The 12,985-nt window shown below is 38.0% G+C and overlaps 1 protein-coding gene and 1 long non-coding RNA gene across 3 annotated transcripts in view; both read right to left on the reverse strand.

Moving 5' to 3' along the window:
• The window catches only part of LOC133280945 (uncharacterized), a 185,943-nt gene that overhangs the window by 123,717 nt on the left and 49,241 nt on the right, over positions 1-12,985 (reverse strand). The gene's annotated exons all lie outside the window — the stretch shown is intronic.
• GUCY1A1 (guanylate cyclase 1 soluble subunit alpha 1) overlaps positions 1-12,985 on the reverse strand; it is a 35,337-nt gene that overhangs the window by 17,723 nt on the left and 4,629 nt on the right. Inside the window, exon 2 of one of the 2 annotated variants that reach the window (XM_061475928.1) lies at positions 5,454-5,573. The exons of the other annotated variant lie outside the window; for it this stretch is intronic. The gene's annotated coding sequence lies outside the window, so the exon portion shown is untranslated. The remainder of the gene's footprint in view (positions 1-5,453; positions 5,574-12,985) is intronic. 2 annotated transcript variants of the gene reach the window in all.

The following is a 12,985-nucleotide window of genomic DNA, read 5'->3' on the forward strand; positions in this document are numbered from 1 at the left end:
AAAATCAGAAGCAATATTAAATACTTTTTACTTCAGAGTCCCTTGCTTGAGGGAGCAGAATATGGTATGATGCTACAATGTCACTTCTTGGTTTTAATCACACATATCACTTTGGTAGTTGAACTGCTGCATGTTGAGCAAGAATTAAGAAAAAAAAATAGTTTGTTTTGCAGCAGTCACAAGATACCACTGACGGGATCTACCTTTCTTCAGCACAAGTGTGACTGCAGTGCTTGCAGGAGCTCAGTGTGGTCTGGTAGACATTGCCTCAATAGAAGCAGCTGTTAATTTCTAGCTTGCCTTTATGGCAGACAGAGTCTTGCAATTCCCTCTCAGCTCCAATCATTATGGGATGCAGAAATCCCTGCCTTTTGCCCCTTGCTAGTCATTAGGCCTCTGCACAGAGAAAGGCAGGAGCTTCTACTCACAGGCAAAACACAATCATCTTCTAGCAAGACAGGTTAGTACCCATCATCCTATCAATCAGTAGCAGCTCATTGTGGATTCAGTTGTTGTGCCTCTCAGCAGACAAATACAGGGAAAATAACTAAATCCTATAATTTTGTCTTATTAATCTAAAGTGCAATATCCACACTTTATTTTTTCTACTTCAAGTGCTGTGTGTAGCAACAGAATCAAAGCCCTTGTGATTTGTCTGTTTCCAAGGATTTTAAGGAGGCTTCTAAAATACTCAGAGACAACTGCACAAGTCCGCATCAGTAAGTTAATATTTTAAGAAGTCAAAGTAAGTATTTCTTAGGCTTATTAAATTCTGTACAGATAAGAAGCTTTCGCTGGCTGCTTCACTGTTAAACACATTCAGAGGGCAGGGCACACACCTTCAAAGCATTAATTTGTTTGGGTACTGCTGCTTTAGAGAGCACAAGATGTAAGTAACTGGAGCAGACAGGGAAATCTGATTTCAAATTTCCTAGTGGTAGCGGGTGACACCTAACAGAAAAGTTCAGTTGTTGACTTAGGTTGAGGACATCTTGGAAAAAATGTGTCCTTGTGAAGAGGAGTGAAATGTTTTCCTGCATCTCCCCAGTCAGCAACTAACCCATCAACTGAAATGTGAGGATGCTTCATTTAACTCTTTCCAGTAATTTGGTCCTGTCATTAACACACTAATTACATTTGCTAACCTACCACGGGATAACCGTGTCATTACACAAGAATAATTTAAAAACCGTATCGTGTATAACTTGCATATTAGGGAAAGCGCACAGTAGGGACAGGATTTCTAAATCTGCAGCAGCAACATAAATGTAATTAAAATATTAATCAAACCGTACTGCATAAAGAACATAACTATAGAAAGAAATTGCAAAGCAGAGGAGTTGAGCTCTAGGAGATCCCAGATACATGTGACCATTCAATCCTAAATCATGACCACCCTTGTGTAGACACTGGCATTACTTATACTACAAAGTAGTACCCTTTTTCCAGCAAGATCTAGCCTCTTTCACAGCACAGATTTTTGCTACTTGAGCAAAGGCAATAACTGATGAAAAGGCTATTATCCTCTCTATACATCAGGATGAGACATAATATTGGACAGTAGACTTCACAGTAATTTACTGGTACCCAAGAAATTGCTAGATTCAGCAAATTCCACTCTAGCTCTCAAAATATCTTTATCAGGCATCAACTTTTCTGCTTGTTCCCGCAAACTTCCACCCTTCTTTTTGACGAGTCATCCCTAGTGCAGATCTGTCAATATCCCAGAGCCCTTTGGAGTAGTTTTACCATTTTTTCTCCAAAGCACTGATTGCCATTATGTGCTGTGCAAGCCCATTTCCAGTGTCCTTACAGCCAGACGTAGCTCTGCCTGGGGCTATTTCTAAGATAAGTATACTCAAAAGTTTTCTGTAAATCACAGTATACTTTTGGCAGGAAGGAAATACCACAGGACACCACAGCACTTCCTGAACTATCTAATGGAACTGCAGTGATAACTAAGCTAAGTACTTATTAACAGTCCAAACATTTTAGTAAATCCAAATTCATCCCAGTGACTGTCCTACATGACTGCTTAGGGCAAGCTAAAAATCTAGCCCTTGATTGCAAGAAAGACTTTCTCCCAACATAATGTGGAATTTCTTCACCTTTCCAACTTTTTTTTATCAAGTGTTTTAATAAACAGAGAAACACGATCAAGTGTTTCCTCTGTACTCCAGGTTGAATGGATTGTGACCTGTGTTGCTGCAACATTAGATAGCTACAAAGTCAGGAGATTAAGAAAATAATTACCTTTGTTTTCAGAGAAGAAAATAAGTTATCTCCTTTTCCATCTTGTCCCTGTTGTAATCAGCAGAAAATAAGTTTCAAGGAATACATAAGTGAACTTCAAAACTGCTAATATGTCTCATTTTAAGGTCATTACGAGACAGACATTTCTGCTGCAAGTGACAGGACAAGGAAATGGCCTTAAATTGTGCCAGGGGAGGGTTAGATTAGGTATTAGGAAACATTTCTTTACTGAAAGGGTTGTCAAGCACTGGGACAGGCAGTCCTGAGAAGCGGTTGAGACTTTCCCTAGGGGTATTTAAAAGATGTGTAGATGTGGCACTTAGGGATATGGTTTAGTGATGGACTTGGCAGTGGTAGCTGATGTTCTTTAAGGTCTTTTCCAACCTATATGATTCTGTGGTACTATAATAGGATTTGTGTAATACGATCTGTAATAAGGTACCTTGATATTGAAAACAGTGTTCTTAAAGACGGGAAAATCCTGAAGTATCACTGAATTTCTGGTACTAATTTTATGACTGACTCATTTCTCTCTAATGGTCTGAAGCAAATCCCTGGACCCAAATATATCCCTGAGAGAAGCCCAGACTCCAGATGTGAAAGTTATATTGCAGACACATCTCTGCTTTCAATTAAAGGCACAGGGGGAGTCCTAATTACTGCACCCACGTTTTGGCATGTAGCTAAAGGAAGGACTGATTCCCAAATGTTGTTTATAAAAATATATATTTGTCATTTTAAGTATCGCATGTACTTTCATAGGGTAAATATTTTTCCTACACCAGGACCAAATAACAGGGAGGCACGCTGAGAAGATAGCGTGGGAAAAATACTCTCTTCCTGTGAGTCAAAACCTATCTGTGAAAACACTCCATAGCAAGCCCAGCAGGCAGCCTCACAGCACCTGATTCTCTGCTTCCCTGCTCACACGCTCAGGCAGAGACAGCAGCCTTTGGCTGTGGCACATCTTCGGACCCTCACACCAATTCGAAGCATGGCTTGTGGCACCAGATAAGCAGTTTATGATGAAGGTGCTACCCCTGAAAACCCCAACCTGCTTACACTGTGGGAGCTCTTGAAGGCGACTGCTCATGGGCATTTTTCCTGAGGCAGAGTCAATGATACCTCACAAACACTAAAAATAACCTGCTGTATGCAACCATAACACATTAGTTAGATTGTTTGTTTTTTTTTTTTAAATGAGAAATCCTGCTATTGAATTGACATAACTGTTGACACCTCAAGTGACCTGGGTACCCAGATGAGTAAACTATTGAAACAGAGGAGGTGCTGCAGTGAGGGCAGGCAAAACCAAAAGCAACCCACAGTGTCTGGAAACGATTCTCACACTTTAATATATTTTAAATATAGCATTTAATCTACATTTGCAGTCCATGAAAGTACAATACTTTTATAAAAATCGTAAGAAGAAAGATAAGGTCTTCAGAAGCCTTTCAAGAATTAAAACTTGTCCTGAGGACATGTGGTATTTATGACAGTTATCAAGAGTTAGATGTAAAGACATAAGTCTTGCCTACAGCAAATGGAATGTAAATTAGAATCCACAAAAGGAGAAGGGCTGTGTTTCTACAATATGAAGTAATTATCAACAGTTGTTTTTACTGATTCTTTACAAATACCTACTTACAACTGCATCTCTCAAACTTACTGATACATAAAACTTCTCTCATATAACTGGACTTCAAATGCCCACAAAATCTGATTTTTACTTAATTCATAGATCAAACTTTCTTTTTAGGAGCAGGGAATGTAAAAAAAATACTTGCAATTATTCTAATAAGAGTAAAATCAAATAAGTTTTTATCTCGCACTACTTTTTTACTGAAATTTTCAGCTAGCATACATGACTTAGCCAGGATTGCTGTATCATGTAGAATAAACTATTTAAAACATCTAAATTTCCAATGCATTAAGGAACTTCTCATTTGAGAACCATGGTCTGGATTAACTGTGAAGCATGATGATAAAATAATTATCCTACTTCTTCAAAGACACTTATCTTGCTGAGACTCCTACATGCATGCATTCATCTGATTGAAATTCAGTGTGGGGAACTGCTTCCACAACTGACACACAGGTTTGCATAAACACCATTATTGTTGTTATTTTCCCAAAGATACTGAAGCATTGTCAAGTAATACAAAACACTGATTGTAGTGTGGTATGACGGTGCTTATGGTTAAACATTCCCTTTGTGTTCACAACTTGAAATTATAACGAAGAGCAAGTTTTATAAATAAAGGTCTCTGAACTCTGTATTTCTTAAAGAACTGTTTGAAAACTAGGTCTGTAGAAAGCAAAGTGTTTCATTAGTAGATTTCAATTGCAGAGTTTTCTGACTGAATATCTGCCACCTGCCACTTCTGTTTACAATGTCGACACAATCATTTGTGCACTGAACATCACTGACAACTACCTTTCAGATTTATTTTTAGTTAAGCACTCATGCCAACTACTGTTGAAGTCAATAGCTGGTTTCTGGACATAGCAGAAATAAGATTAACCTAACAGGTCTGTGACTTTTATCACAGAAATACTGATTTGCATCTCTCTTATTTTTGAAGCCAAATAAAGCCCAGGCTTTTTTTGTTTTGTGTTTTCACAGCTTGGTGGGCAGATGTGATGGTAAACACTGAACTGAGGTATTTGAGATTCTGGAGAAGTCAAAAACTATGCATGGAAACCTAACAACAGGAACTTCTAATTAGTGAAAATCATTTATCCCACACCAGCAAGGTTATGTCCTTGTCATTTTTCTGACAGAGAAAAATATATTGACTGAAGAAGAGTATTCAACCGGAATAGATGAGTGAAGAGCTGCTTTCACAGCCATCATGCAGCTACTGATTCTGTTTTAGCTAAAGCCCATGGCAAAGAAAGCAGCTCTGAAGGAGAAATCAGCTACTTTCCCAATTGTTCTCTTCCATGGTATCGGCAAGGCAGGACCAGCAGGCACCTCCTTTTTTATTAAATGCTTACAAAGTTTCTGCTAGAAAACAGGTTTAAAATCATTTAAATTGCTGATTTGGGCATGTGCATTGTAAATGAGTACCTTAATTTTTTCTTTCCCTGATTGGCCTGTCATTTTTCTCAAAAATGTAAGGGCAGCTACAGCTATTCACAGCCCACCCCTTTCAAAATCTGCCAATTTAAATAAAGATATGAGCAGTAGATCTTACCTTTGAAAACCACAGTTGCAAAGCCTATCAGCCCATCCTCTGAGACTGAATGCTTTAGGAATAAATTACAATTCCAATTTCCCTGTTGAGCAGATCACTTAGTTGCTTTCTAATACTACTCTGGAAAATACAGCAGATATGCATTTAAAGCAGAGAAAGGTAGGTAATTATGGCAAATATATAAATTTATATTATCTTTGAAAACACAGGCTTCTTTTTCACTAAAATTACAAAGCAAAGTAAAGATAAGAAGTTCTGTGAAATACTGAGCTTGCACATGTGGTATTAAGAGAAATTAATGCTGTGATTTAATCACAGCAAATATGCCCTCAATGACTAAGGCTAGCCTGATGTTAGTGTATACCACCGCTATAACAAAACTAAATATTATAGAAATCAAGACGCAGATTTTGGCTTCCTGTAGACTGTTCAATCTGTGATGCTTGTTATTGCCTCCAGTGCAATTGCTGGGAGTTATCAGAGTTACTGATCCTTCAAATCCTTCCATTCAATTTATTCTACTTCTCTTTTAAGCATGTGAAAGAAATCAAATTGCACAGATTTCTCAGATTACTTTTGCATAGGAAACGTCAGCAAATGCAAATGACAGCAGCAGGGAGAATAAGCCATGCAAACATAACTCGGAGATAATGCCATGTTTGCCACATACTCTGTAAGTGGAACGTCCCCTTGGCCTTGATGGTAGTTTCATGTAGAGACTGAGGTGAAAATGTGGCCCTGAAGAAAAGTAAGCTGAAAGTATTTATGGGTCATTCAGCTTTAACACATCTATTTAAAAGTGAAAGGACTGTATAGGACAGACCATAGCAAAAATCTAGGTTATTCAGATCTAGAATTGTGAGATCCTTTATAAAGGAATTTCTTATTTAAATAATACTTTCATTGAAAATCAGAGGATTATTGAGGCATTAACACAAAAAAAAATACATGACATATATGCTACTTCTCCAAACTTTCAGGGGTGCTAAACAATGAAGATCCATCCTTATGTCTAAAAAAATACTATCAATTTGAATCATAGAATAGTAGAAGCCTCAATCAGTGCTGCTTCCCCAGTTATAATAGATGCATTTAGAAAGATTTGTCATGCCTTAAACCATGCTTTATACTGATTCAAGTGCATTAACTGTTGAATTGCAGCTTCTTATAACAGTATCAAAGCTGAATATTAAATCCCACAAAAATAAAAATAATGTCATCCATCTTTTTGGAAGTTTAGAGTCTGCTTCAGTTCCGGTTATTTCAGTGATGGAGTGCTGAGCACAAACAGGCACAGGAACATATGCCTGGCTTGAAATACTTGTGAATTCCATTGATATTCTCTCATTTCTGTGGCAGACATTTCAGATTAACAGAGATTAAAGAGATTAAGAAATTTGGAGTAATGAAAATCCAAGAAAGTGTTAACAAAGAACACACTGTAGAATCTCTTATCAGATGTACAATCACTGGCCTCTAATTTGAGGTAAACATTCAGGGTTTAAGTATGTAATAAAAGTAAATTAGATGTATTTAAACCGTAAGGATTCTCCTGCTACTTTTCCCACAGCCTTTTGTGACTTTTGGGGAAAGACTTTCAGGTCTTTGTCTCACTAGGAAAATGCAGATAATTTTTCCATAAAAGAAGGGGGATGATTTCACCAGAGGACTTGAATTTTCCAAAAGACTAGAATCATATGAAAAACTTTTACCAAAAAAATATGTCATGCAAACTAGTAAGCTTCTATAATACACAACATGAACTTTGTACGTTGTAGGAATAATGGGGTAATCGTCCTGGAGTTATTATGGATACATGGTGGACAACTGTCCATAGTTGTATCTGCATTGACTGTAACAATGTTAACATCACAGATTCTGCTATTTCAGAACAGAGTCTGAAAGATCAAAACTTTGCTCCAGTCCTCAGATAGCAGTTTTTCTCATTTATCATAGCACTATTTTGCAATACCTACTGTCTTTCATTATGTCAGAGAGAAAAAGGAGAGAAGGAAGATACAGACGATTTTGTTTCAAATGCCACTGATTTAAAGACCAGATACACACTGTTACTGATTTAAGATTTCATAGTTTTGCATTTTTTTTCTTAAAGATATTTCACTTCTCTTTCGTAATACATTTATAAGGAGGCTCTTTTCTTTCTCCATCAGGCCTTCTGAAATACCAGTTAGTGCTGCACAGGCATCTGAGATCCTAGGATGGAAGCACTACTTACCTAGCTTACTTGAAAGCCCTGACCTGCAGTCCAATGAGGCAGCACAGAAGTGCACTAATGTCACTAATCACCAAGAACTGGAAGCCAGGCTCTCCTTGCACTGTGCCACCACAGAAGGTAAGGAACTAAAAGGGGACTCAGTTTCTTAGTTCAAGGAGTGGCAATTTATGCTTCAGTGCTGGCAGCCTTTGGGTTTCAGTGCTCAGGAAAAATGAGCACAGAACACAGCTTGAGAGTCTTGCTCTAGAGGGTAGGGCTTCAAATGTGAGCATCAGCTAAGGAGAAGTAGCAGCAGATAGGCTTGTGGAAATAACAGCTGACTAATGGACATTGCCAGTCATCCTTGAAGGTTAAAATCTGAACGCTCAAGTGACAGGCAATGACTGTGTGGGATCTTGGCTGCACTGACGTTATTGAGGTAATGGAGTCATCTCAGTTGTAATTCACTGAGGACCAAAATTAATATCAAATGTAATTGATAAACATCTTTATCTCAACACTTCAGCTTGTGCAATGACAGATAAACTACCCAGGTATTGTGAAGCTCAGTTTTAATGTAGGACCTATCCCACATCAAAGGTCCTTCAAGTACTTTTTCCCACCAAAATGTAGAAGAACAACCACTCTGTATGTTCTGTTTTCTAAATCTGTAAAATGGGCATCTACCACTGAATACCTGTTTTTTTTCATTATATTAAGAAACTACATTCATTTCAAAAATGGAGCCAGGTTACAAGATGTCTCCAACATGCCATGTCGCATACTGGCACTGTGAATAACAGCTCAAGCTAATAGAGAAAACATTTCATCTGTTTCAGAGGTGAAAGGAGAGACAGACTGGACAGTGAACTGTGGGTGAAAACCTAAAAATGAACCAAAATCAAATTCTGGCCCTGGCAAGTCCATATGTACTCAGAGTAGTACTTCAAATGGGTTTTGAATGGCATTGAAATAGAGTACCCTGTAAAGAAATGCTCCTTTGACTGGAAAGTTAAGGGTTTTTGTTTACTGGGTTCTCGATAAAAGAAAACATCTAACAGATAACAAGTTTTACCTCTGTATTTGTGTATGCGCACAGACAGAGAATGCTACATAGCCAGTTCCCCCTTCTTCTAGAAATATATGAAATTCCGTGATGAAAAGGCTGAGAGACCATGTGTATAGTTAAGCAGGTGGGAGAGAATGAGAGGCATGAGTTTCTAGAGGATATAACTACAAACCTAAGTTTAAGGATAAAGAATGGTAGCATCTCCTTCATGAAGAACTTCTTGCCAAGATGTAGACAGTATTTTTTTAAGCCTTTTGGCATTCTGAAGCATCCGGAAGCACCGTGAATCTCGTGGAGTGTACACTCTCGACAGGTAAAAACAAAACAGGAAAGAAAGTTTGCTGCACTGTGTATAATCTTTCTTTACATGGGGTCAGAAACCTTTGACATTTCCGCTTACAGTTTAGGTGATGTTGAAAATCCAAAACATTGTTTTAAATGTTTGTACCTGGCAAGTTCTAGTGAGGCAAAAGCACTAACTTTACAAGTGTCCTGTGACAATGGAGAAATTACGTTCTCACAGTATCACACGTATCTCTGCATCATATTCACGTTGTAAACCCCTGCTCTAGGTTTTTAACTCTGTTTATAACAGGCATCTAAATCCCACACTGCCCATACTATATTAAACTGACAACAGGATTCCATTCCTAATTAATGCAGCCTCTTTGTTAAAAGACAGTACCAAATCTAAGTTTAGCATTAAAGATCTGAATGCATTTATTAATATTTTACTAAAGATTATGAGTGGTTTTCATGATTGCAGAGTAACAGTTGGAAAAGAAAACACTGAGGATATGTTATAGAAAATCGTGCAAAAACCGTCTTATTTTTGTGCATTTATGCCAGCATTAGACAGATCAGCCATTTAAAATACAGTACATTACAGAAACTGCAGTACAACTATTTTTTTTAAATATTTCAACCCATTAGATGCTTTTCTGCCGCCGCTACTCTCATTTCAGTTTCTTACCTCATTTTTTCCCTATTCCACTTTATTGCTAACAAAAATCTGCCCACAACATGGGCAGGGATGGATGTTATTTTTCAGCTTTTACTACATGTAAATCATAATCCTGTATTCCATCAGTACTCCTTGCTCTTCACCACTTCAAAGCATATTTGAAAAAAGACTTTTAGCTTTTAATTCCCCTCTATCTATCATTTAAACCTAATTTTGCTTAGAACTTAGTATTACTTAGGACTGCAAAAAAGGGAAGGAAGATATCATGAAACCACATTTCATATATTACATTAATCAAGCATTAAAACCATTTTTAATGGTATTTGCTAGTGCCAGTCTCTAATCTTCTAAGAGAATGAATATTCTGTGATGATGCCCACCACTATCTCACACATGATACAGTTGCACACTTCAAACTTTTTGACTAAGCTGTGATGTTATGTTTGGTGGTGTTATGGTCAGTGACTTTTTCCACATATAATTGACTATTACTGAATTTTCCACAGATTTGGAGCATGTAACATGCAGAGTAAGTGCAGAGGTGATTTAAGTTGATGCCGATTTTCAGATCACCTGTAGACTCTGTGTCCTACTACAAATGTAGTCTCTGCCTCCTTGAGCCTACCAAAATGTTTTGCAAGCCATGCCTAACTTATGACTGGAAGACTGCTCTCTATGCTACTCCACTGCCACCACACTTCCAAATGTTTTTTCTCTGGGAAGGGAAATATTTCATTACCTTTTAGCATTCGTGTAGGCTGCCTTTCAGTCAGTGAGATCAATACTTGGTCAGCATGTGAAAGTTCTTATGGAGGTTTTGCTTAAACCTAAATAATGGTATTTAACCTTCTGTCTGGTGATTTCATCCTTGGGCAGGTTGCTCAGCAGACAGATTGTGCCAGTTAATTTGCATTCTGCTTCTTCTCTGTCGCTATTGCTAGGTGTATTATTTGCCTACTTTAACCTCCCAGAAGGTCCAAATTAAGATCAGGGCAATACCCAAATATAGAGTAAAAGATGATATTTGACCTGAAGGGTTTGCCTTCTGAATAGTTAAGACAGAAAAATGGGATATGAAAAGAAGGGGTCAGATGCCTCTTTTAGAAGTGGGGAAATAAGTCATGCTGGAAATCACAAAAGAAAGGCTGCTGCTGAGCTAGGAAGTGAATGTAGACTTCTTGAACTGAGTTGCACAAGTTTTTTTGGCCAGGAGTTTAATAGACCTGAGTGATTTACAAAAATCAGGTCAAAGCTAATAAAAAATTGAAGTCAGATTTTAAAATAAATATGAGAATACTGCACATTTCTACAAGTGAAATCCAAATATATTTTGCAGGTAGGATTTGTAAAAGGGGGTAGGTGCTATATATAAAAGCAGAACAAAAAAGCTGTCCTCACCCTATAGGTTCATGGCTAACACACACTTGGTTTAACTTCACTTTCCCATTTCTAAAGGCTCTGTAATTACTTATAGGAAAGGCATTTCCTCTTGGCTGGTTTTATTAGTACTATGCAACCTGTTTGAGAACCTTTAACTGCAATAAAATAAGGAATAGCTTTAAACTGAAAGAGGGGAGATGTAGATTAGACATTAGGAAATAATCCTTCACTATGAGGGTGGCACAGGTTGCCCACAGAAGTCGTGGATGCCCAATCTCTGGCAGTGCTCAAGGCCAGGTCGGAAAGGGATTTGAGGTGGTGTCCCTACCCATGGCAAAGGGGTTGGAACCAGATGACCTTTAAGGTCCTTTTCAGCACAAACCATTCTATGATTCTATGATAAAATTAACTGTAATTATTCTATCATGATTTCCTCAAGATTTTGAGGGGAAGAAAAGAAAAAAATCAGTTCCACATTGACCAAAATCCTTGAGAAGCTTCACAAGACAATCCCTCCCTTCATACCACCCTTCCCATGTGAATCCCATTAGAATTTCCTAAAACCCTACCTCTAAATATGCTTTATGAGCTCTACAATCAAATGGCTATATTTTCACCAAAATTTGAACAGTTTATCAATGCACCAAATATTTTTTTCTCAGCATGAGGCAAGTGGTTTTGCACTCTCAGCTTGCAAGTGCAAATCGACAACTACAAAGACCATTTTGGCAAAAGAAAAAAATAATTTAAAGTTAGATTGATGCATGCTTTCTCCAAAGACAGGGAAATTTTAGCAGTGCTATTTAAAACAGGATCTGCAATGAGTATTTTAGGCTCCAGGGTGCCTGCAGTCAGGACTAGGGAGCCACACAGCTATTAATATAAGCAGACACCCCTCCCTGTTAACCAGAAGGCAGCAACTGGGTATATTGTCTCCTGTTTTCAAATCATAGGAATAATTATGAGCAACTGCAAAATCACAGTTTTTCCAAGCACCGAACTGGAAGTCTTTCTGAGGTGTTCCTCCATTGTAGTCAGGCCTTTACTATTGCTTTTTCATGTGCGAAGAGTTTCTGTATTTGCCGAGGAAAGAAATCAGCTTTCCCTTAAGAACTTTTGTCAGTCTCCATCTGTATCAAGTGCCAAGTGAAAGGTGAGGTTAAAATTAAATTAAAGACATCTTTACCTCAGTCAGCATTAGAAAGGCAGTCATCACTATATAACACACTACTATCTAATATACCATAGAGAAACCTGCTATTCATTAAAAACAGGGAGTTTAACAGCAACTACTGTGGCATCACAGAAACCATAAGTTTTACTACACCCTCTGGAATCGATGACATTCCAGAATTAAACCAGAAAGATTCCCACAAAATATATTTTCTCCACAAGAGCAGGGAAATATATTTTTGTTCTGAATACCTCAGAATGGACCTGGGGAAGAGATTCACTTCATAAATGTATGTTTCTTTCAATTTCCTTTTGTGGAAGAGAAAATAATCAAGGGATTTTAGCACACTGCTTTCTAGTAAGAAATTTTTACTCACTGAAACAATTGGATGACTTGCATGGGATATTCCCCGAAGCTCTCTAATACAAATAACTGTCAAGGGCTAGATTCCGCAACATCTTTGATAACATCTTTGGAACTGGTTCCAGCCTCCTCCATGATGATGCACACACCCTGCTTTCTCGATTACAAGCCACATAATTAAAGCTCTCTTCCTGAGCCGCTGCATAGCTGACCTATTTTCTATATGGACTTGTCCAAAACAATCAATAGACACAGCCATGCATAAAGTGCAAGGCATAGCTGAACAGCAGCCAGAGAGGGTTTCGGACAGCCCTCTGCCCTGTAGCCCCATGCTGGGATGCAAGTCTTCAGGTATTTTTCCCCTTGC

Source organism: Pezoporus flaviventris, unplaced genomic scaffold (genome assembly GCF_033815535.1).
Source record: "Pezoporus flaviventris isolate CSIRO_AGI_PZ_B2104156 unplaced genomic scaffold, CSIRO_AGI_Pfla_v1 ptg000002l, whole genome shotgun sequence".
Taxonomy (NCBI): Eukaryota; Metazoa; Chordata; class Aves; order Psittaciformes; family Psittacidae; genus Pezoporus; species Pezoporus flaviventris.